We start from the raw sequence: 25385 nt of genomic DNA on the forward strand, positions 1-25385 counted from the left end.
ACCGAAAAACTCATCTTTGTCGAAAAATGGAGAAAACAGAAAATTGGCCGCGAGATGCCGGAGGCCGGAGAGACAACACGCGCTTGAGAGCTACAAACCAAGAAGGAAAGTTGCCTGAGGAGATGATGGTTGAGTGAGGTGATAACAGGGTAACAAAGCTTTGGAAAGGAAAGAGGGTTTTCTCAGAGAAAAATTTATAGAGAGAGAAAGTGACGTTTATTGTAGCTTTTGAAAGACAAGTTATTTCACTACTTTAGTTGGTTTGCTTGTTAATCAATTGGTTAGTTTGTACTTTGTATGTTTGTTTAGGTAGGTGGTTGACACGGTCTTATGTTGATGCGAACTTGACCAAATTAAGTGATGCTTATTTGACTAAAAAAAATAACCAACAATATTTATGTAACCACATTTGCACAACTCTAATATACTAATTCAAATCAAATACTCCGTAGTTATATATTTCTATATTTCATCTTATGCTTTGTATATCCTAACCATTTGAATTAACCAGCATGATCCCATCAATTCACATCCCAAATCATCTGATCACGCCTCAATCCGGTTCCAAGATCCCCAAACCGTCATGCATCGACTGCTCGAGCTGGCGGTTGGGCGTGGAAACTCACAATATTCGGAACTGGAAACATGTTCCGAAAGAGTGCAAAGACTATGTGTAACATCCCGCCTTTTTACGTCAACTTTTCCGTTTAACTATTTATGTTCCGTTATATGTTTATAACACGTCTCGTTGATACGTGTTTGAATTATCTTGTTTAGGTAATTCCCACACCCGTTTTAAAGTTAAGGGACCAAACTTGCCAAGGGTTGAAACTTTTGACTAGGTCAAAGAGTCAACCCTCATCCTCATCCATTCAATCTCATCTCTTTCACTCTTACTACTTCAACTTTTCTCTCAACTTCCATACAAAGATTCATCATCCAAAATCGAGCTAGCGGTCATCTTTCCAAACAAATTACATATTTGAACTCCTCGTGATCTCCTCTTCGATTCCATACCGACCTCATCAAATTTGGGTAACTTTCTAAAATCACTAATTTTATGTGTTCTTGAGATTTTTGAATTAAAAGGTTGTTAATTAGTGTCTATGGCTCAAGTCTAGTTTGATTATGTGTTTTGTATGCTTGTTCTTGCTATTTTAATGTAACTAGTTCACATTGAAAGTTCACATGCTTAATCTTGAATTTTAAGTGGTTATATGTTGTTTGATGTTAAGAGTTCATGTTTTAATCTTGTTCCTAGTGTTACTAGCTTCATTTGGATGTAAAGATTTATCAAAGAAACCTCTTAAACTTGATTATGAAATTTGGTGATTTTTGGTTAGGGTTTCATGAACTAGGAATGGATTTTTGATGCTTTAAATGCTTAAAAATGTCGATTGCAAGTGTTAGGTTGTGTTGTATGCTTAATTACCTTCGCTACGGCATATCGTTCGTGTAATTTGATTGCCAAATCATTAAATTGCATTTATGACTTGTATGCATTGAATGGGGAACATTAATTGTGGTTTTTGGTTGTTATAAGTGGAAGTTTGATTGATGATATGTGTTTAGTTGCATTCCTCGTCAAAATACCTTTCCAACGATGTATGATAGGCGTTATAAGTGTTTGCGGGTCAAGAGTTGTGTTAGAATTGGTTTTGGCTCGTGCATAGTTTGAAAGACAGAAAAATAGCTGAACTACAGGTCGCGCGGCGCGCACCCTACCCCGCGCGGCGCGCCAAATGGCCTGGACAGATTCTGACCTCCATGTCCCTTTTAACGTGAAATGTTTGACTAGCTACCGACCTCCGATTCACATGAAACTTGTTTTAATATACTTGTATATGAATAATTAGCATGGAAAATTTGTCCGGGACCCGACCCGAACATGTTGACTTTTTCGTTGACTTTGACCCGACCAAGTTTGACTTTTTGTCAAACTTAACCAATTAATTATGCAATCTTCCTAACATGCTTTTATACTTGTATCTTGCATGAAACTTGACAATTTGCTTCACATGCTATATTAATCGAGTCATATTGAGCCATAGGACTAATTGAACATCTTTGACCCTTCGTGACTATCGTTATTGATACAACCTAATTGTTTAGGTCGAGACTAGCATTGTTCTTTGCACGTTTACTTGTTGAAGTACTATTTCACTCTTGCAATCAAAGGTGAGATCATAGTCCCACTTTTACTCTTTTTGAACTTATATTTGGGATGAGAAAACATAAACGATTCTTTTGAACTAAGTGAACACAAGAACGGGAAAACAAACATTCTACATACGAGTTTAGAACAAAAAGCCTCAATTCGATTATCATTAGTTACACTTGACGGGTGTAAGCGAGAACTTATGTTATATGTGTAGTGACCCGAACTTTTCCATGTTTATATATATTAATTGAGATTGATATTTACATGATTAAACGTTTCCAACATGTTAAGCAATCAAACTTGTTAAGACTTGATTAATTGAAATAGGTTTCATATAGACAATTGACTACCCAAGTTGACCGGTGATTCACGAACGTTAAAACTTGTAAAAACTATATGATGACATATATATGGTTATATATATAGTTAACATGATATTATGATAAGTAAACATATCATTAAGTATATTAACAATGAACTACATATGTAAAAACAAGACTACTAACTTAATGATTTTTAAACGAGACATATATGTAACGATTATCGTTGTAACGACATTTAAATGTATATATATCATATTAAGATATATTAATATATCATAATATCATGATAATATAATAATTTAACATCTCATTAGATATAATAAACAATGGGTTAACAACATTAATTGAGATCGTTAACTTAAAGGTTTCAAAACAACACTTACATGTAACGACTAACGATGACTTAACAACTCCGTTAAAATGTATATACATGTAGTGTATTTAGATGTATTAAAATACTTTTGGAAGACTTCAAGACATATATCGAAACACTCATACTTAACGAAAATGGTTACAGTTACTTTCCCATTCTTTTCTTTCATCAAGAATTCTAGTCGTATTCTTACTCGTATTATACACAGCTTCAAAACGTACTTACTATGGGTATATACCAATAGGAACTAGCATGGGATTCCACTCTTGATTATGTCATGTATGACTAATCAATTTTAACTTCTACCATGAGCTAGTCAACTAACTAGAACTCCTTTTAACCCCACTCACCACTCACCAATTAACACTCATCATTCACTCCATTTCACTTCCAAATCTCTTTCTAATTCTCTCTCAACACACCCACACTATTATGAACGTATTTTTCCAGTAGTTAATCATCATCTTCATCAAAAATCACTTCAAGAATCAAGCTATAATCATCATAGGAAGAACACTTCAAGAATACTTCAAAAATCCCTTCAAGTTTACTAATTTACTTCCAAGCTTTCTAATCCATTCCAAGTAATCATCTAAGATCAAGAAACCTTTGTTATATACAGTAGGTTATCTTTCTTATTCAAGGTAATATTCATATTCAAACTTTGATTCAATTTCTATAACTATAAACTATCTTAATTCGAGCAAAAATCTTACTTGAACTTGTTTTTGTGTCATGATCCTACTTCAAGAACTTTCAAGCCATCCAAGATCCTTTGAAGCTAGATCATTTCTTGTCACTTCCAGTAGGTTTACCTACTAAACTTGAGGTAGTAATGATGTTCATAACATCATTCGATTCATATATATAAAACTATCTTATTCGAAGGTTTAAACTCGTAATCACTAGAACATAGTTTAGTTAATTCTAAACTTGTTCGCAAACAAAAGTTAATCCTTCTAACTTGACTTTTAAAATTAACTAAACACATGTTCTATATCTATATGATATGCTAACTTAATGATTTAAAACCTGGAAACACGAAAAACACCGTAAAACCGGATTTACGCCGTCGTAGTAACACCGCGGGCTGTTTTGGGTTAGTTAATTAAAAACTATGATAAACTTTGATTTAAAAGTTGTTATTATGAGAAAATGATTTTTATTATGAACATGAAACTATATCCAAAAATTATGGTTAAACTCAAAGTGGAAGTATGTTTTCTAAAATGGTCATCTAGACGTCGTTCTTTCGACTGAAATGACTACCTTTACAAAAACGACTTGTAACTTATTTTTCCGACTATAAACCTATACTTTTTCTGTGTAGATTCATAAAATAAAGTTCAATATGAAACCATAGCAATTTGATTCATTCAAAACGGATTTAAAATGAAGAAGTTATGGGTAAAACAAGATTGGATAATTTTTATCATTTTAGCTACGTGAAAATTGGTAACAAATCTATTCCAACCATAACTTAATCAACTTGTATTGTATATTATGTAATCTTGAGATACCATAGACACGTATACAATGTTTCGACCTATCATGTCGACACATCTATATATATTTCGGAACAACCATAGACACTCTATATGTGAATGTTGGAGTTAGCTATACAGGGTTGAGGTTGATTCCAAAATATATATAGTTTGAGTTGTGATCAATACTGAGATACGTATACACTGGGTCGTGGATTGATTCAAGATAATATTTATTGATTTATTTCTGTACATCTAACTGTGGACAACTAGTTGTAGGTTACTAACGAGGACAGCTGACTTAATAAACTTAAAACATCAAAATATATTAAAAGTGTTGTAAATATATTTTGAACATACTTTAATATATATGTATATATTGTTATAGGTTCGTGAATCAACAGTGGCCAAGTCTTACTTCTCGACGAAGTAAAAATCTGTGAAAGTGAGTTATAGTCCCACTTTTAAAATCTAATATTTTTGGGATGAGAATACATGCAGGTTTTATAAATGATTTACAAAATAGACACAAGTACGTGAAACTACATTCTATGGTTGAATTATCGAAATCGAATATGCCCCTTTTTATTAAGTCTGGTAATCTAAGAATTAGGGAACAGACACCCTAATTGACGCGAATCCTAAAGATAGATCTATTGGGCCTAACAAACCCCATCCAAAGTACCGGATGCTTTAGTACTTCGAAATTATATCATATCCGAAGGGTGTCCCGGAATGATGGGGATATTCTTATATATGCATCTTGTTATTGTCGGTTACCAGGTGTTCACCATATGAATGATTTTTATCTCTATGTATGGGATGTGTATTGAAATATGAAATCTTGTGGTCTATTATTATGATTTGGTATATATAGGTTAAACCTATAACTCACCAACATTTTTGTTGACGTTTTAAGCATGTTTATTCTCAGGTGATTATTAAGAGCTTCCGCTGTTGCATACTTAAATAAGGACGAGATTTGGAGTCCATGCTTGTATGATATTGTGTAAAAACTGCATTCAAGAAACTTATTTTGTTGTAACATATTTGTATTGTAAACCATTATGTAATGGTCGTGTGTAAACAGGATATTTTAGATTATCATTATTTGATAATCTACGTAAAGCTTTTTAAACCTTTATTGATGAAATAAAGGTTATGGTTTGTTTTAAAATGAATGCAGTCTTTGAAAAACGTCTCATATAGAGGTCAAAACCTCGCAACGAAATCAATTAATATGGAACGTTTTTAATCAATAAGAACGGGACATTTCAGTTGGTATCCGAGCGTTGGTCTTAGAGAACCAGAAAATTTGCATTAGTGTGTCTTATCGAGTTTGTTAGGATGCATTAGTGATTCTGGACTTCGACCGTGTTTTCTTTAAAAATGATTGCTTAACATTTTTGTTGGAAACTATATATTTTTAACATATGAATATTATGTGATATATTAATCTCTTAACGTGTTTGATATTATGTGATAGATGTCTACCTCTAGAACAAGTCCCATTGACTCACCTAATAATAATGAAGAGTCAAATGTAAATTGGAATGATTCGTGGACTGATTCACAAGTTCCCGAAGAGGAACCGGAAGAAGAGTCGGAACCGGAAGAAGAATCAGAACCGGAAGAAGAATCGGAACCGGAAGAAGAATCGGAACCGGTGGGGGAAATAATAAAACGGTTAAGTAAAAGAGAATCCTCAACCAACCGACCAAGGTTAATTATGGTCAATGGTGTTTCCGCCAAGGAAGCAAAATATTGGGAGGATTACCAATTCTCCGATGAATCGGATTCCGACGAGAATTCCGATGATGTTATAGAAATTACCCCAACTGAATTTAAAAAGGCAAAAGAAAATAATAAGGGAAAGGGCATAAAAATAGAGAAATCTAATTCCAACCCCGATGAACTTTATATGTATCGTCAACCCCCGAAGTCCTTAAGTTGTAACAATGACCCGGGAACCTCTAAACCACCAGGTTTTTCTAAACCAATGTGGAAAATTACGGCTCGTATTAGGGGAACATCATATATCCCTAGAAACTTGGCAAAACGAACCAAAACCGAAGAAGAAGAAACAAGCGAGTCGGAATAAGATAGTTGTATTCGTGTGGTGTAATATATGTAATATAGTGTGCTTATGCTTTATGATATATGTAAAAATTGCTTGTATTAATAAGTATTTTTTTTTTATGAATCTAACTCTTGTCTATTTTACAGTATAAAAACACAAAATGGATAGACAACCCAATATTTTAAGAGACCTACCCGGAGACATGATTGATGAAATCTTGTCTAGAGTCGGTCAGAATTCCTCGGCACAACTATTTAAGGCGAGATCAGTTTGTAAGACATTCGAAGAACGTTCCAAGAATGATTTGGTTTATAAAAGGCTTTCGTTCGGAAGATGGGGGATATCACATTGGGAAATCCATAAGTTACGATGTGTTTACTTTGACGCATATATTGCGGGGAACCCAAATGCTATTTTACGCAACGGGTTAAGAAATTATTTTGACTCAGTATATCCAAATATAGGACTTCGTGATTTAGAAAAAGCGGCTAACATGCAACATAAAGAAGCATGTTATGCTTACGGGTTAGTAATGTTCGCTTCTCACCAAAGTGAGAACAAGAACATCGGGCTACAACTATTAAACAAAACGTTCCCTCAAGTGACGGAGTCGGTAATTGGGGTAAGAAATGAGGTTTTTAGGTTATTACGAGACTGTTGGTCATTACGTAACCCTCGTCCCTTTGACGACGTTACAACACGCTGTCTTATCAACGGCCATAACGGTTATGTTCCACAAGACCAAGGATGGGAAGTAGTCCTAGTAAAACCAGAATGCATGACTTGTTTCTGGACGTATGAATTACGTGTCTTTATTGCCTTTGCTGAACGACTTGTGTACTAGCTAGAATTATCTTCACAACTATCTTGTATCAAAGTTATTGTGTGCTATATTTCATGCTTTATGTAAAATAAGCGGTATTGTAAGTTTATAAAATATTGTATAAAAGTTTGAACGCGAAATATTATTGTAATCAGTTTTTCATATAGAATTGTAGTAGTTGAATTGTATATTAGCTACTAAGTATGAACTTAACGGGTAGGTACTACCCGAATTTAAACTTATAAAACGCTAATATGAAGAAAAAGCTTTTATAAATGAGTTCATATTATGCTACGAAATACTATTAACTACTCTTAATATTCTGTATGATTAACTTGTTCCATTTGACTATTTTGAAGGAAATGGCACCGACTACTCGACACACCGTGAATATGAATGAAGAGGAATTCCGTACTTTTCTAGCTTCAAACATAGCCGCAGTACAGGCTGCGCTATATACCAACAATAACCTTGGATCTGGCAGTACAGGAAATCGTGTAGGATGCACCTACAAAGAATTCACTGCCTGCAAACCTTTGGAATTTGATGGAACCGAAGGACCGATCGGATTGAAACGGTGGACCGAGAAGGTTGAATCGGTGTTTGCCATAAGTAAGTGTACTGAAGAGGACAAAGTGAAGTACGCTACGCATACCTTCACAGGTTCTGCGTTAACATGGTGGAATACCTATCTAGAGCAAGTGGGACAAGATGATGCGTACGCACTACCGTGGTCAGCATTCAAGCACTTGATGAATGAGAAGTACCGTCCCAGAACCGAGGTCAATAAGCTCAAGACAGAACTTAGAGGGTTACGAACCCAAGGCTTTTATATTACCACGTACGAAAGACGATTCACAGAATTGTGCCTATTGTGTCCGGGAGCGTTCGAAGATGAGGAAGAGAAGATCGACGCGTTTGTGAAAGGATTACCGGAAAGAATCCAAGAAGATATAAGTTCACACGAGCCCGCCTCCATACAACAGGCATGTAGAATGGCTCACAAACTAGTGAACCAGATTGAAGAAAGAATTAAAGAACAGACTGCTGAAGAGGCCAATGTGAAGCAAGTCAAAAGAAAGTGGGAGGAAAACGGTGATAAGAATCGCCAATACAGCAACAACAGCAATTACAACAATAATCGCAACAATTATCCCAACAATCGCAACTACAACAAACGGCCCAACAACAACAACAACAACAACAGCAACTACAACAATCATCCTAACAACAATAATAACCGCAACAACAACAACAATCAGAAGCAGCTATGCCAAAGGTGTGAAAAGAATCACTCGGGGTTCTGCACCAAATTTTGCAACAAGTGTAAAAGAAATGGTCATAGCGCGGCGAAGTGTGAGGTCTACGGACCAGGGGTTAATAGAACGAAAGGAACAAATGGTGTCGGAACGAGTAATGGCGGAGCAAGTAGTGTCGGAGCAAGTTATGCCAATGTAGTTTGTTATAAATGTGGAAAACCGGGCCACATTATTAGAAATTGCCCGAACCAGGAGAACACGAATGGACAAGGTCGTGGAAGAGTTTTCAATATTAATGCGGCAGAGGCACAGGAAGACCCGGAGCTTGTTACGGGTACGTTTCTTATTGACAATAAATCTGCTTACGTTTTATTTGATTCGGGTGCGGATAGAAGCTATATGAGTAGAGATTTTTGTGCTAAATTAAGTTGTCCATTGACGCCTTTGGATAGTAAATTTTTACTCGAATTAGCAAATGGTAAATTAATTTCAGCAGATAATATATGTCGGAATCGAGAAATTAAACTGGTTAGCGAAACATTTAAGATTGATTTGATACCAGTAGAGTTAGGGAGTTTTGATGTGATAATCGGTATGGACTGGTTGAAAGAAGTGAAAGCAGAGATCGTCTGTTACAAAAATGCAATTCGCATTATACGAGAAAAAGGAAAACCCTTAATGGTGTACGGAGAAAAGGGCAACACGAAGCTACATCTTATTAGTAATTTGAAGGCACAAAAACTAATAAGAAAAGGTTGCTATGCTGTTCTAGCACACGTCGAGAAAGTACAAACTGAAGAAAAGAGCATCAATGATGTTCCCATTGCAAAAGAATTTCCCGATGTATTTCCGAAAGAATTACCGGGATTACCCCCACATCGATCCGTTGAATTTCAAATAGATCTTGTACCAGGAGCTGCACCAATAGCTCGTGCTCCTTACAGACTTGCACCCAGCGAGATGAAAGAACTGCAAAGCCAATTACAAGAACTTTTAGAGCGTGGTTTCATTCGACCAAGCACATCACCGTGGGGAGCTCCTGTTTTGTTTGTCAAGAAGAAAGATGGTACATTCAGGTTGTGTATCGACTACCGAGAGTTGAACAAACTTACCATCAAGAACCGCTACCCACTACCGAGAATCGACGACTTATTTGATCAACTACAAGGCTCGTCTGTTTATTCAAAGATTGACTTACGTTCCGGGTATCATCAAATGCGGGTGAAAGAAGATGATATTCCAAAGACTGCTTTCAGAACACGTTACGGTCATTACGAGTTTATGGTCATGCCGTTTGGTTTAACTAATGCACCAGCTGTGTTCATGGACCTTATGAACCGAGTGTGTGGACCATACCTTGACAAGTTTGTCATCGTTTTCATTGATGACATACTTATTTACTCAAAGAATGACCAAGAACACGGTGAACATTTGAGAAAGGTGTTAGAAGTATTGAGGAAGGAAGAATTGTACGCTAAGTTTTCAAAGTGTGCATTTTGGTTGGAAGAAGTTCAATTCCTCGGTCACATAGTGAACAAAGAAGGTATTAAGGTGGATCCAGCAAAGATAGAAACTGTTGAAAAGTGGGAAACACCGAAAACTCCGAAACACGTACGCCAGTTTTTAGGACTAGCTGGTTACTACAGAAGGTTCATCCAAGACTTTTCCAGAATAGCAAAACCCTTGACTGCATTAACGCATAAAGGGAAGAAATTTGAATGGAATGATGAACAAGAGAAAGCGTTTCAGTTATTGAAGAAAAAGCTAACTACGGCACCTATATTGTCATTGCCTGAAGGGAATGATGATTTTGTGATTTATTGTGACGCATCAAAGCAAGGTCTCGGTTGTGTATTAATGCAACGAACGAAGGTGATTGCTTATGCGTCTAGACAATTGAAGATTCACGAACAAAATTATACGACGCATGATTTGGAATTAGGTGCGGTTGTTTTTGCATTAAAGACTTGGAGGCACTACTTATATGGGGTCAAAAGTATTATATATACCGACCACAAAAGTCTTCAACACATATTTAATCAGAAACAACTGAATATGAGGCAGCGTAGGTGGATTGAATTATTGAATGATTACGACTTTGAGATTCGTTACCACCTGGGAAAGGCAAATGTGGTAGCCGATGCCTTGAGCAGGAAGGACAGAGAACCCATTCGAGTAAAATCTATGAATATAATGATTCATAATAACCTTACTACTCAAATAAAGGAGGCGCAACAAGGAGTTTTAAAAGAAGGAAATTTAAAGGATGAAATACCCAAAGGATCGGAGAAGCATCTTAATATTCGGGAAGACGGAACCCGGTATAGGGCTGAAAGGATTTGGGTACCAAAATTTGGAGATATGAGAGAAATGGTACTTAGAGAAGCTCATAAAACCAGATACTCAATACATCCTGGAACGGGGAAGATGTACAAGGATCTCAAGAAACATTTTTGGTGGCCGGGTATGAAAGCCGATGTTGCTAAATATGTAGGAGAATGTTTGACGTGTTCTAAGGTCAAAGCTGAGCATCAGAAACCATCAGGTCTACTTCAACAACCCGAAATCCCGGAATGGAAATGGGAAAACATTACCATGGATTTCATCACTAAATTGCCAAGGACTGCAAGTGGTTTTGATACTATTTGGGTAATAGTTGATCGTCTCACCAAATCAGCACACTTCCTGCCAATAAGAGAAGATGACAAGATGGAGAAGTTAGCACGACTGTATTTGAAGGAAGTCGTCTCCAGACATGGAATACCAATCTCTATTATCTCTGATAGGGATGGCAGATTTATTTCAAGATTCTGGCAGACATTACAGCAAGCATTAGGAACTCGTCTAGACATGAGTACTGCCTATCATCCACAAACCGATGGGCAGAGCGAAAGGACGATACAAACGCTTGAAGACATGCTACGAGCATGTGTTATTGATTTCGGAAACAGTTGGGATCGACATCTACCGTTAGCAGAATTTTCCTACAACAACAGCTACCATTCAAGCATTGAGATGGCGCCGTTTGAAGCACTTTATGGTAGAAAGTGCAGGTCTCCGATTTGTTGGAGTGAAGTGGGGGATAGACAGATTACGGGTCCGGAGATTATACAAGAAACTACCGAGAAGATCATCCAAATTCAACAACGGTTGAAAACTGCCCAAAGTCGACAAAAGAGCTACGCTGACATTAAAAGAAAAGATATAGAATTTGAAATTGGAGAGATGGTCATGCTTAAAGTTGCACCTTGGAAAGGCGTTGTTCGATTTGGTAAACGAGGGAAATTAAATCCAAGGTATATTGGACCATTCAAGATTATTGATCGTGTCGGACCAGTAGCTTACCGACTAGAGTTACCTCAACAACTCGCGGCTGTACATAACACTTTCCACGTCTCGAATTTGAAGAAATGTTTTGCTAAAGAAGATCTCACTATTCCGTTAGATGAAATCCAAATCAACGAAAAACTTCAATTCATCGAAGAACCCGTCGAAATAATGGATCGTGAGGCTAAAAGACTTAAGCAAAACAAGATACCAATTGTTAAGGTTCGATGGAATGCTCGTAGAGGACCCGAGTTCACCTGGGAGCGTGAAGATCAGATGAAGAAGAAATACCCGCATCTATTTCCAGAAGATTCGTCAACACCTTCAACAGCTTAAAATTTCGGGACGAAATTTATTTAACGGGTAGGTACTGTAGTGACCCGAACTTTTCCATGTTTATATATATTAATTGAGATTGATATTTACATGATTAAACGTTTCCAACATGTTAAGCAATCAAACTTGTTAAGACTTGATTAATTGAAATAGGTTTCATATAGACAATTGACTACCCAAGTTGACCGGTGATTCACGAACGTTAAAACTTGTAAAAACTATATGATGACATATATATGGTTATATATATAGTTAACATGATATTATGATAAGTAAACATATCATTAAGTATATTAACAATGAACTACATATGTAAAAACAAGACTACTAACTTAATGATTTTTAAACGAGACATATATGTAACGATTATCGTTGTAACGACATTTAAATGTATATATATCATATTAAGATATATTAATATATCATAATATCATGATAATATAATAATTTAACATCTCATTAGATATAATAAACAATGGGTTAACAACATTAATTGAGATCGTTAACTTAAAGGTTTCAAAACAACACTTACATGTAACGACTAACGATGACTTAACAACTCCGTTAAAATGTATATACATGTAGTGTATTTAGATGTATTAAAATACTTTTGGAAGACTTCAAGACATATATCTAAACACTCATACTTAACGAAAATGGTTACAGTTACTTTCCCATTCTTTTCTTTCATCAAGAATTCTAGTCGTATTCTTACTCGTATTATACACAGCTTCAAAACGTACTTACTATGGGTATATACCAATAGGAACTAGCATGGGATTCCACTCTTGATTATGTCATGTATGACTAATCAATTTTAACTTCTACCATGAGCTAGTCAACTAACTAGAACTCCTTTTAACCCCACTCACCACTCACCAATTAACACTCATCATTCACTCCATTTCACTTCCAAATCTCTTTCTAATTCTCTCTCAACACACCCACACTATTATGAACGTATTTTTCCAGTAGTTAATCATCATCTTCATCAAAAATCACTTCAAGAATCAAGCTATAATCATCATAGGAAGAACACTTCAAGAATACTTCAAAAATCCCTTCAAGTTTACTAATTTACTTCCAAGCTTTCTAATCCATTCCAAGTAATCATCTAAGATCAAGAAACCTTTGTTATATACAGTAGGTTATCTTTCTTATTCAAGGTAATATTCATATTCAAACTTTGATTCAATTTCTATAACTATAAACTATCTTAATTCGAGCAAAAATCTTACTTGAACTTGTTTTTGTGTCATGATCCTACTTCAAGAACTTTCAAGCCATCCAAGATCCTTTGAAGCTAGATCATTTCTTGTCACTTCCAGTAGGTTTACCTACTAAACTTGAGGTAGTAATGATGTTCATAACATCATTCGATTCATATATATAAAACTATCTTATTCGAAGGTTTAAACTCGTAATCACTAGAACATAGTTTAGTTAATTCTAAACTTGTTCGCAAACAAAAGTTAATCCTTCTAACTTGACTTTTAAAATTAACTAAACACATGTTCTATATCTATATGATATGCTAACTTAATGATTTAAAACCTGGAAACACGAAAAACACCGTAAAACCGGATTTACGCCGTCGTAGTAACACCGCGGGCTGTTTTGGGTTAGTTAATTAAAAACTATGATAAACTTTGATTTAAAAGTTGTTATTATGAGAAAATGATTTTTATTATGAACATGAAACTATATCCAAAAATTATGGTTAAACTCAAAGTGGAAGTATGTTTTCTAAAATGGTCATCTAGACGTCGTTCTTTCGACTGAAATGACTACCTTTACAAAAACGACTTGTAACTTATTTTTCCGACTATAAACCTATACTTTTTCTGTGTAGATTCATAAAATAAAGTTCAATATGAAACCATAGCAATTTGATTCATTCAAAACGGATTTAAAATGAAGAAGTTATGGGTAAAACAAGATTGGATAATTTTTATCATTTTAGCTACGTGAAAATTGGTAACAAATCTATTCCAACCATAACTTAATCAACTTGTATTGTATATTATGTAATCTTGAGATACCATAGACACGTATACAATGTTTCGACCTATCATGTCGACACATCTATATATATTTCGGAACAACCATAGACACTCTATATGTGAATGTTGGAGTTAGCTATACAGGGTTGAGGTTGATTCCAAAATATATATAGTTTGAGTTGTGATCAATACTGAGATACGTATACACTGGGTCGTGGATTGATTCAAGATAATATTTATTGATTTATTTCTGTACATCTAACTGTGGACAACTAGTTGTAGGTTACTAACGAGGACAGCTGACTTAATAAACTTAAAACATCAAAATATATTAAAAGTGTTGTAAATATATTTTGAACATACTTTAATATATATGTATATATTGTTATAGGTTCGTGAATCAACAGTGGCCAAGTCTTACTTCTCGACGAAGTAAAAATCTGTGAAAGTGAGTTATAGTCCCACTTTTAAAATCTAATATTTTTGGGATGAGAATACATGCAGGTTTTATAAATGATTTACAAAATAGACACAAGTACGTGAAACTACATTCTATGGTTGAATTATCGAAATCGAATATGCCCCTTTTTATTAAGTCTGGTAATCTAAGAATTAGGGAACAGACACCCTAATTGACGCGAATCCTAAAGATAGATCTATTGGGCCTAACAAACCCCATCCAAAGTACCGGATGCTTTAGTACTTCGAAATTATATCATATCCGAAGGGTGTCCCGGAATGATGGGGATATTCTTATATATGCATCTTGTTATTGTCGGTTACCAGGTGTTCACCATATGAATGATTTTTATCTCTATGTATGGGATGTGTATTGAAATATGAAATCTTGTGGTCTATTATTATGATTTGGTATATATAGGTTAAACCTATAACTCACCAACATTTTTGTTGACGTTTTAAGCATGTTTATTCTCAGGTGATTATTAAGAGCTTCCGCTGTCGCATACTTAAATAAGGACGAGATTTGGAGTCCATGCTTGTATGATATTGTGTAAAAACTGCATTCAAGAAACTTATTTTGTTGTAACATATTTGTATTGTAAACCATTATGTAATGGTCGTGTGTAAACAGGATATTTTAGATTATCATTATTTGATAATCTACGTAAAGCTTTTTAAACCTTTATTGATGAAATAAAGGTTATGGTTTGTTTTAAAATGAATGCAGTCTTTGAAAAACGTCTCATATAGAGGTCAAAACCTCGCAACGAAATCAATTAATATGGAACGTTTTTAATCAATAAGAACGGGACATTTCAATATGGCCATATGGGTTGACAACCCTCATCTTTGACGGTTCGCTACCGTCTACGGATGAAATATATTTTCGAGAATCAGTGTTTGTTCTAGCACTATGGATGGGGTATACAATGGATGGAATGTTAAGCTTTGATAATTGGGTGCTCGTGAATATTAACTTTTAGAATGATTTACTATTATTTCAACTTTGCAAACCTTGTGGTTCGACTTACTTACTTTTGCTCACTTACTTACTTAAACCTATGATTTCACCAACGTTTTCGTTGACAGATTCTCTATGTTTTTCTCAGGTCCTTGAACTTAGGTGATACATGCTTCCGCTCATACTTTTTGATACTTGCTTTGGATGTCGAGTATAATTGCATACGTGGAGCGTCTTTTTGGCTTCTTTAAACTATGTCGCACGTGTTTCATATGAACTATAACTTTGTTGTGTACTTGTCTTGGGAATTACTTTGTAAACGTTGAAACATCCTTTTATGAAATGAATGCGACATATTTTCAGTCAAACCTTGTTATAAATACTTATAACCATGTAATGGGACCGTAGGTAGCTGACGCCGTCATTTGACGATTTGTCGGGGTCGCTACAAGTGGTATCAGAGCCTTGGTTGTAGGGATTTAGAGTTCATTGGTGTCAACCCCGAGTCATAGGGTACATTGGTGAGTCTAGACTACAACCGGCATATAGACTTGACATAGGAATTACTTGACTACTTGTGCATTTATATTCGAACTCTCTCACTCATATCTACTCTTATTCTATCTAAATCTTGCGTTGTATAATTTAACTGACACGCCACCTTGACTATATGATGTAATGTCGAATGCACATATGAATTAGGGTAATATAATTCCCGGAAATTATATTACGGTGACTCATATGAACATACCGACATTATGACATAAAGAATTTAAGGCAAGTCAAGGATAATTTTCTCTTTATCTTTATTCCATATCACGGTTAGTATTATTTAGAATACTAACCAACGGTATTCTTGTGTTTTGAAGGAACATGGCTCGTCGACGAGCCCCTCCCGAAACTCCCGAACAAGCTTTGCAACGCATGATAGCCACCGCCGTGGATGCGGCCATGGCCGGTCACTCGTCCAACAACAACAATAATAACAACAACAACAACAACAACAACCAAGGAGCCGGTAACTCTAGCGAAGGGTGCTCCTACAAAGCTTTCATGGGGTGCAAACCCCACACTTATGATGGAACCGGGGGACCGGTTGTGCTTACTCGTTGGTTTGAACAAACCGAGGCCGTCTTTAGCATAAGCGGTTGTCGGGATCAAGACAAGGTCAAATACTCCACCCACACTTTCTCCGGAATTGCTCTAACATGGTGGAACACCTATGTTCAATCGGTAGGTACCGATGAAGCTCATGCCCTCTCTTGGGCCGATCTAAGGGAAAAGATGATTGTTGAATATTTTCCGCGCGAAGAAACCCGAAAGCTTGAGGAAGAACTAAGAGCTTTGAAAGCGGTCGGAAACGATCTTAAGGCTTATAATCAACGCTTCGCCGAACTATCCTTGATGTGTCCTAATCTTGTTAACCCCGAATCTCAAAGGATTGAGCTCTACATGCTCGGTCTTCCAAAAAGCATCAAACAAGGGGTGATGTCATCCAAACCCGCTACTCATCAAGCCGCTATGAACATGGCCCGTCAATTAATCGAAACGGTTGACGAAATCGTAGTGCCGGCTCCTAAGGCCGAGGACAAGTCGGGTGGCAACAAAAGGAAATGGGAAGCCACTCCATCAACCAACTACAACAACAACACCTTCACCAAAAAGCCTTTCAACAACGACGGCAAGAAGGGTTATGTCGGAAACTTACCTTTTTGCAACAAATGCCACAAGCATCATTACGGCGAATGTAACAAGCTAGTTTGTCACCGTTGCCAAGGAGTTGGTCATAGGTCCCACAATTGCACAAGCGCTGCCCCCGTCGCTCGAAAGGGGCCCAATCCTCCAAGAACGGCCACTTGTTATGAATGTGGTCAACCGGGTCACTATAGGAACGAATGCCCGAAGAAGAAAGCCAACCCCAACAACCGAGGCCGAGCCTTTAACATCAACACCGAGGAAGCCCGAGATGACAACGAATTAGTCACGGGTACGTTTCTTCTCAACAACACTTATGTTACATGCTTATTCGATTCGGGTGCCGATAAATGTTTTGTGTCTAAGACTTTGGCTCCTACTCTTTGCACTCCACCACACCCTTTAGATACTACTTACTCCATCGAAGTGGCCGATGGAAAACTCTTAAGTGCCGACACATATTACCGGGGGTGTACTTTGAACATTTTGGGTAATGAATTTGAAATTGACTTGATACCCATAGAACTAGGGAGTTTTGATGTAATAATCGGTATGAATTGGATGGTCAAAAATAAATCTCACATTCTTTGCGATCTTCACGCAATCCGAATTCCTATCGAGAATGGTGAACCATTGATTGTCTATGGCGACAAAAATTGCACCGGACTCAATCTCGTTTCGTGCCTTAAAGTTCGAAAGCTACTTCGCAAGGGTTGTTTCGCGATTCTTGCCCACGTTAAGAAAGTCGAGGCCGACGAGAAACGCATCGATGATGTGCCGATTGTTAGTGACTTTTCCGATGTGTTTCCCGACGAACTACCGGGTCTTCCACCTCATCGACCGGTTGAATTTCAAATCGATCTTATTCCAGGGGCCGCACCCGTAGCGCGTGCACCATATAGACTCGCTCCATCCGAATTGCAAGAATTGCAAAGTCAAATCCAAGAGTTACTCGACCGTGGTTTCATTCAACCTAGCCATTCACCATGGGGCGCTCCGATTTTGTTCGTCCAGAAGAAAGACGGATCCCTACGAATGTGCATTGATTATCGTGAACTAAACAAATTGACGGTTAAGAACCGATATCCCCTTCCTCGCATCGATGATCTCTTTGATCAACTACAAGGTTCTCGTGTATATTCAAAAATCGATCTCCGTTCGGGTTATCATCAACTAAGGGTTAAGGGGGAAGATATCTCCAAAACCGCTTTCCGGACTCGTTATGGTAGTTATGAATTCCTTGTCATGCCTTTCGGTCTCACTAACGCACCGGCGGTGTTCATGGATCTCATGAACCGCGTGTGCAAACCTTACCTCGACAAATTCGTTATCGTGTTCATCGATGATATTTTGGTCTATTCTAAAAACGAAGAGGAACACAAAGAACATCTCCGACTCATGCTTGAACTCTTGAGAAAAGAACAACTCTATGCCAAGTTCTCCAAGTGTGAATTTTGGTTGGAGGAAGTTCAATTCCTCGGTCATGTTGTAAGTGATCAAGGCATTAAAGTCGATCCCGCGAAAATCGAAGCCATTAGTAAATGGGAGACTCCTACTACTCCTACTCAAATTCGTCAATTCTTGGGTCTCGCCGGATACTATCGTAAATTCATCAAGGACTTTTCCTTAATCGCTCGCCCTTTAACCGCGTTAACTCACAAGGACCGAAAGTTCATTTGGTCATCCGAACAAGAAACCGCTTTTCAAATCTTGAAAACTAAGCTAACCACCGCTCCTATCTTGTCACTTCCCGAAGGCAATGATGATTTTGTTGTATATTGTGATGCCTCGAAAAACGGTTATGGATGCGTATTAATGCAACGAAAGAAAGTCATTGCTTATGCCTCTCGACAACTCAAAGTCCACGAACGAAACTACACGACACATGATCTTGAACTCGGTGCCGTCATCTTTGCACTTAAGCTATGGAGACATCATCTTCTTGGTACCAAGAGTACTATCTTTACCGATCACAAAAGTCTCCAACATATCTTCGATCAAAAGCAACTAAACATGAGACAACGAAGGTGGATTGAGACCTTGAACGATTATAATTGCGAGCTTCGTTATCACCCCGGAAAGGCAAATGTAGTGGCCGATGCCTTAAGTCGAAAGGAAAGAGCGGTGCCTCTTCGCGTCCGAGCATTAAACATCACCATCCACTCAAACCTTAATAGCCAAATTCGTGTAGCCCAAGAGGAGGCTCTTAAATACAACCACATCGGACGTGAACTTTTAAACATCCTCGTCTCTCGATTCGAAGTTAAGGAGAACGGACTTCGATATTACGCCGGAAGAATTTGGGTGCCTAGATATGGCGACTTACGAAACCTCATCCTAGACGAAGCCCACAAATCACGATATTCGATTCATCCCGGCACCAATAAGATGTACCATGACCTTAAAGAACAATATTGGTGGCCGAATATTAAAAAGGAGGTTGCTAAATACGTTGCCAAATGTTTGACTTGCGCTAAAGTCAAAGCCGAACACCAAAGACCGTCCGGGTTACTTCAACAACCCGAGATCCCACAATGGAAGTGGGAAAGGATCACGATGGATTTTATCACCAAATTACCGAAAACGTCGGGCGGTTATGATACTATTTGGGTCATTGTCGATCGCCTCACCAAATCCGCGCACTTTCTCGCCATGAAAGAGACCGACAAAATGGAGAAACTTGCACAACTTTACATCAAGGAGATCGTAGCCCGTCACAGTGTACCTTTATCGATTATCTCCGACCGAGATGGTCGTTTCGTTTCTAGATTTTGGCGTACTTTACAAGAAGCGTTGGGAACGCGTTTAGACATGAGCACCGCATATCATCCTCAAACCGATGGGCAAAGTGAACGTACGATACAAACCTTGGAGGACATGCTACGAGCTTGTGTTGTTGATTTTGGAAAAGCTTGGGACAAGCACTTACCTCTCGCCGAATTCTCTTACAACAATAGTTATCATGCGAGTATCCAGGCCGCACCTTTTGAAGCGTTGTATGGTCGAAAATGTCGCTCTCCTCTTTGTTGGGCCGAAGTGGGTGACGTGCAAATTTCCGGGCCCGAACTCATTCACGAAACAACCGAGAAGATTCTTCAAATCCGAGATAAGCTTCAGACGGCCCGGAGTAGTCAAAAATGCTATACCGACAAAAGACGCAAAGACCTCGAATTTCAAGTCGGTGACCGCGTCATGTTAAAAGTCGCACCTTGGAAGGGTGTCATTCGTTTTGGGAAACGTGGGAAACTAAATCCGCGGTATGTTGGCCCTTTCGAAATCTTAGAGCGTGTTGGAACCGTTGCGTATCGTTTGGATCTTCCGCCGCAACTAAGCTCCGTCCACCCTACATTTCACGTATCTAACTTGAAGAAATGTCTTGCCGAGCCCGATATCGTCGTTCCTCTTGAGGAACTCACTATTAACGACAAACTCCATTTTGTGGAGGAACCGGTTGAAATTGTGGACTACGTCGAGAAGGAATTAAAACAAAGCCGGATCCCGATTGTTAAGGTTCGTTGGAACGCCAAAAGAGGACCCGAGTTTACTTGGGAAAGAGAAGATCAAATGCGAAAGAAACACCCTCATCTATTCCCGGTTCCGGAAACGTCAGATTCCGAGGAAGAAACAACGACTACTACGCCTACCTAAATTTCGGGACGAAATTTCTTTTATGGTGTAGGTAATGTAACATCCCGCCTTTTTACGTCAACTTTTCCGTTTAACTATTTATGTTCCGTTATATGTTTATAACACGTCTCGTTGATACGTGTTTGAATTATCTTGTTTAGGTAATTCCCACACCCGTTTTAAAGTTAAGGGACCAAACTTGCCAAGGGTTGAAACTTTTGACTAGGTCAAAGAGTCAACCCCCATCCTCATCCATTCAATCTCATCTCTTTCACTCTTACTACTTCAACTTTTCTCTCAACTTCCATACAAAGATTCATCATCCAAAATCGAGCTAGCGGTCATCTTGCCAAACAAATTACATATTTGAACTCCTCGTGATCTCCTCTTCGATTCCATACCGACCTCATCAAATTTGGGTAACTTTCTAAAATCACTAATTTTATGTGTTCTTGAGATTTTTGAATTAAAAGGTTGTTAATTAGTGTCTATGGCTCAAGTCTAGTTTGATTATGTGTTTTGTATGCTTGTTCTTGCTATTTTAATGTAACTAGTTCACATTGAAAGTTCACATGCTTAATCTTGAATTTTAAGTGGTTATATGTTGTTTGATGTTAAGAGTTCATGTTTTAATCTTGTTCCTAGTGTTACTAGCTTCATTTGGATGTAAAGATTTATCAAAGAAACCTCTTAAACTTGATTATGAAATTTGGTGATTTTTGGTTAGGGTTTCATGAACTAGGAATGGATTTTTGATGCTTTAAATGCTTAAAAATGTCGATTGCAAGTGTTAGGTTGTGTTGTATGCTTAATTACCTTCGCTACGGCATATCGTTCGTGTAATTTGATTGCCAAATCATTAAATTGCATTTATGACTTGTATGCATTGAATGGGGAACATTAATTGTGGTTTTTGGTTGTTATAAGTGGAAGTTTGATTGATGATATGTGTTTAGTTGCATTCCTCGTCAAAATACCTTTCCAACGATGTATGATAGGCGTTATAAGTGTTTGCGGGTCAAGAGTTGTGTTAGAATTGGTTTTGGCTCGTGCATAGTTTGAAAGACAGAAAAATAGCTGAACTACAGGTCGCGCGGCGCGCACCCTACCCCGCGCGGCGCGCCAAATGGCCTGGACAGATTCTGACCTCCATGTCCCTTTTAACGTGAAATGTTTGACTAGCTACCGACCTCCGATTCACATGAAACTTGTTTTAATATACTTGTATATGAATAATTAGCATGGAAAATTTGTCCGGGACCCGACCCGAACATGTTGACTTTTTCGTTGACTTTGACCCGACCAAGTTTGACTTTTTGTCAAACTTAACCAATTAATTATGCAATCTTCCTAACATGCTTTTATACTTGTATCTTGCATGAAACTTGACAATTTGCTTCACATGCTATATTAATCGAGTCGTATTGAGCCATAGGACTAATTGAACATCTTTGACCCTTCGTGACTATCGTTATTGATACAACCTAATTGTTTAGGTCGAGACTAGCATTGTTCTTTGCACGTTTACTTGTTGAAGTACTATTTCACTCTTGCAATCAAAGGTGAGATCATAGTCCCACTTTTACTCTTTTTGAACTTATATTTGGGATGAGAAAACATAAACGATTCTTTTGAACTAAGTGAACACAAGAACGGGAAAACAAACATTCTACATACGAGTTTAGAACAAAAAGCCTCAATTCGATTATCATTAGTTACACTTGACGGGTGTAAGCGAGAACTTATGTTATATGGCCATATGGGTTGACAACCCTCATCTTTGACGGTTCGCTACCGTCTACGGATGAAATATATTTTCGAGAATCAGTGTTTGTTCTAGCACTATGGATGGGGTATACAATGGATGGAATGTTAAGCTTTGATAATTGGGTGCTCGTGAATATTAACTTTTAGAATGATTTACTATTATTTCAACTTTGCAAACCTTGTGGTTCGACTTACTTACTTTTGCTCACTTACTTACTTAAACCTATGATTTCACCAACGTTTTCGTTGACAGATTCTCTATGTTTTTCTCAGGTCCTTGAACTTAGGTGATACATGCTTCCGCTCATACTTTTTGATACTTGCTTTGGATGTCGAGTATAATTGCATACGTGGAGCGTCTTTTTGGCTTCTTTAAACTATGTCGCACGTGTTTCATATGAACTATAACTTTGTTGTGTACTTGTCTTGGGAATTACTTTGTAAACGTTGAAACATCCTTTTATGAAATGAATGCGACATATTTTCAGTCAAACCTTGTTATAAATACTTATAACCATGTAATGGGATCGTAGGTAGCTGACGCCGTCATTTGACGATTTGTCGGGGTCGCTACACTATGTGTCCAATTACATGTTAAGCACACAATACCACAATGATTGTGATATGGTAGTCGAAGAAGCTTACAAATACGCTCAAGGACTAACGCTCGGTGAAGATGGCTTGGACGTATGGGTTTTCGACATAGATGAAACGGCCATCTCGAACGTACCTTATTTTCAAAGCGTCAATTTTGAGTATGTGCTACCTGCATTATTTATCAAGAAATGCTACGGTTATAAAAAAAAAAAAAAAAAAAAAAAAAAAATTACAATATAAACTATTATATATTATAAATATATCAATACCACACAGCCTTTTACTGTTCACCACCATTTTTTATTCAGAAAGAATATTTTCGTCATTTCACGTTACCAATATATAAGGATTTTATCCACACAATTCTCTCCACCATTTTTTATTACTACTACATACTAAACTACATACTAAAAATCAAAGTGGAATTCTCTCCACCATTTTTTATTCCTTTTTTTTTTCTTTTTCTTTTTTTCTTTTTTTCACTTTACTTTTCATTCTTTTTAGCACATTTTTTCATTACCATGTCTTTATCATTGTAGTCAAGCGAGTGACATAACATACGAGGTAACATATACAAACACATACAACACCTATTACTCACATTTTTTAATTAAAATAATTTCCAGCGAAGCGGGATCCCCACAATTCTTGTTCTCTTTCAAAAAGGAAACTCGCAAACGTAAACACAATTTTTTTCCCCACCAATCTATATACAAATTGTCCACTCAAACCTCATGGTTAGAGGACACATCAATACCGGTATGTCAATGCCCATTTAATAAATAAAAATGTATATCAATTGTCTTTGTCAACTTTGACGATATATATTTTTATTTGTGTTGTACAATATTTGATTGATGAAAATTTATTAGTGAATCGAGTTTTTAAATGTGTTTATATTAATATATTTTTCATCAAATATTATATATACTGTAACATATTAATTAAAAGTTGACAAATATAGACTTTTGAAACTCAATACTACTAGTTATAATGGGACGGAACGAGTATTGTTTATTGTTTATGTCTCATTAACCTTATATACTAAATCCCATGAGGGATTTGGTCGATTTGGCCAAAAAACCAAAACCAAACGACAAGGAAAGAAAAAAACAACAAATCCCCCCCCCCACCCCCCCCCCCCCCCCCCACAAAAAAAAAACAAATTCCCCCCAAAACTTTGAGAACTATGCAATTTCAACCCCCAAAGAGGGGTGTATTATAACTATAAACCACATTTTTTATTAGTTTTTCTCTAAAATTTAATATTGGTTTCTATACTAAATTTTTTTTGTTACTCATTTTGATTGTTTGTTATCTAGGACAAATCCGACAACTTTTTACGAGTGGTTAACCACAAACGAGGCAAAAGTATTACCGGCTTCCCTGAAACTATACAGAAGATTAGTAAACCTCGGTTTTAAGATAGTGTTCCTATCAGGAACAAGCGCTAGTGTGGCCGAAACTCGTGCCAAACAACTAAAAGCAGTTGGTTATACCGCTTGGGAGAAACTTATACTTATGTTAGTCATTCATGATTAACTTGTAATCAACATTAACGTTCATATTAATTAAACATTGTCGGATTAAATGATTTCAAGTGCTAATTTGCAGGGGTGAATCACTTGAGGAAGTAGGGGTTTCCAAATCTAGAGAACGAAAAGAGTTGGGAGGACAAAATTATAAAATACGAGGAAATATAGGTGATCAGTGGAGCGATTTACTTGGGATCAATACAGGAGATCGTACTTTTAAGCTTCCAAATCCATTGTATTACATTCCATGATTGATTTCAACAAGCTTGATTGTGTTACGTTTTAATAATTGATTATTAGGTTACCGTAAGTGGTAACTTGAGGTTTCATATTTATAAGTTTGGAAAGTTACATATATTTAAATATATTTTTGAAAGTGATTAAACTTTTAAACGAAGGGATAAAACTAGAAGTTAATAGCTAGCTCATACAACTAGCGTTTAAGAAAAAGTTATTAACTTTTTTTTAACAACCCCATCTACTTTATCAAACAGAGCCGGTCCCGACAATTTAAGTACCTAGAACGAAATGAAAAAAATGCCTTTACTCAAGATTTCTTTTTAATTTGGATC

General features: G+C 36.9%; 1 pseudogene; it reads left to right on the forward strand.

The window, feature by feature from the left end:
• The first annotated feature begins 26 nt into the window (after positions 1-26).
• On the forward strand, positions 27-25064 carry LOC139867743 (acid phosphatase 1-like; annotated as a pseudogene).
• The last annotated feature ends 321 nt before the right edge of the window (positions 25065-25385 follow it).

The sequence above is a fragment of the Rutidosis leptorrhynchoides genome, chromosome 9, assembly GCF_046630445.1.
Source record: "Rutidosis leptorrhynchoides isolate AG116_Rl617_1_P2 chromosome 9, CSIRO_AGI_Rlap_v1, whole genome shotgun sequence".
Classification (NCBI taxonomy): Eukaryota; Viridiplantae; Streptophyta; class Magnoliopsida; order Asterales; family Asteraceae; genus Rutidosis; species Rutidosis leptorrhynchoides.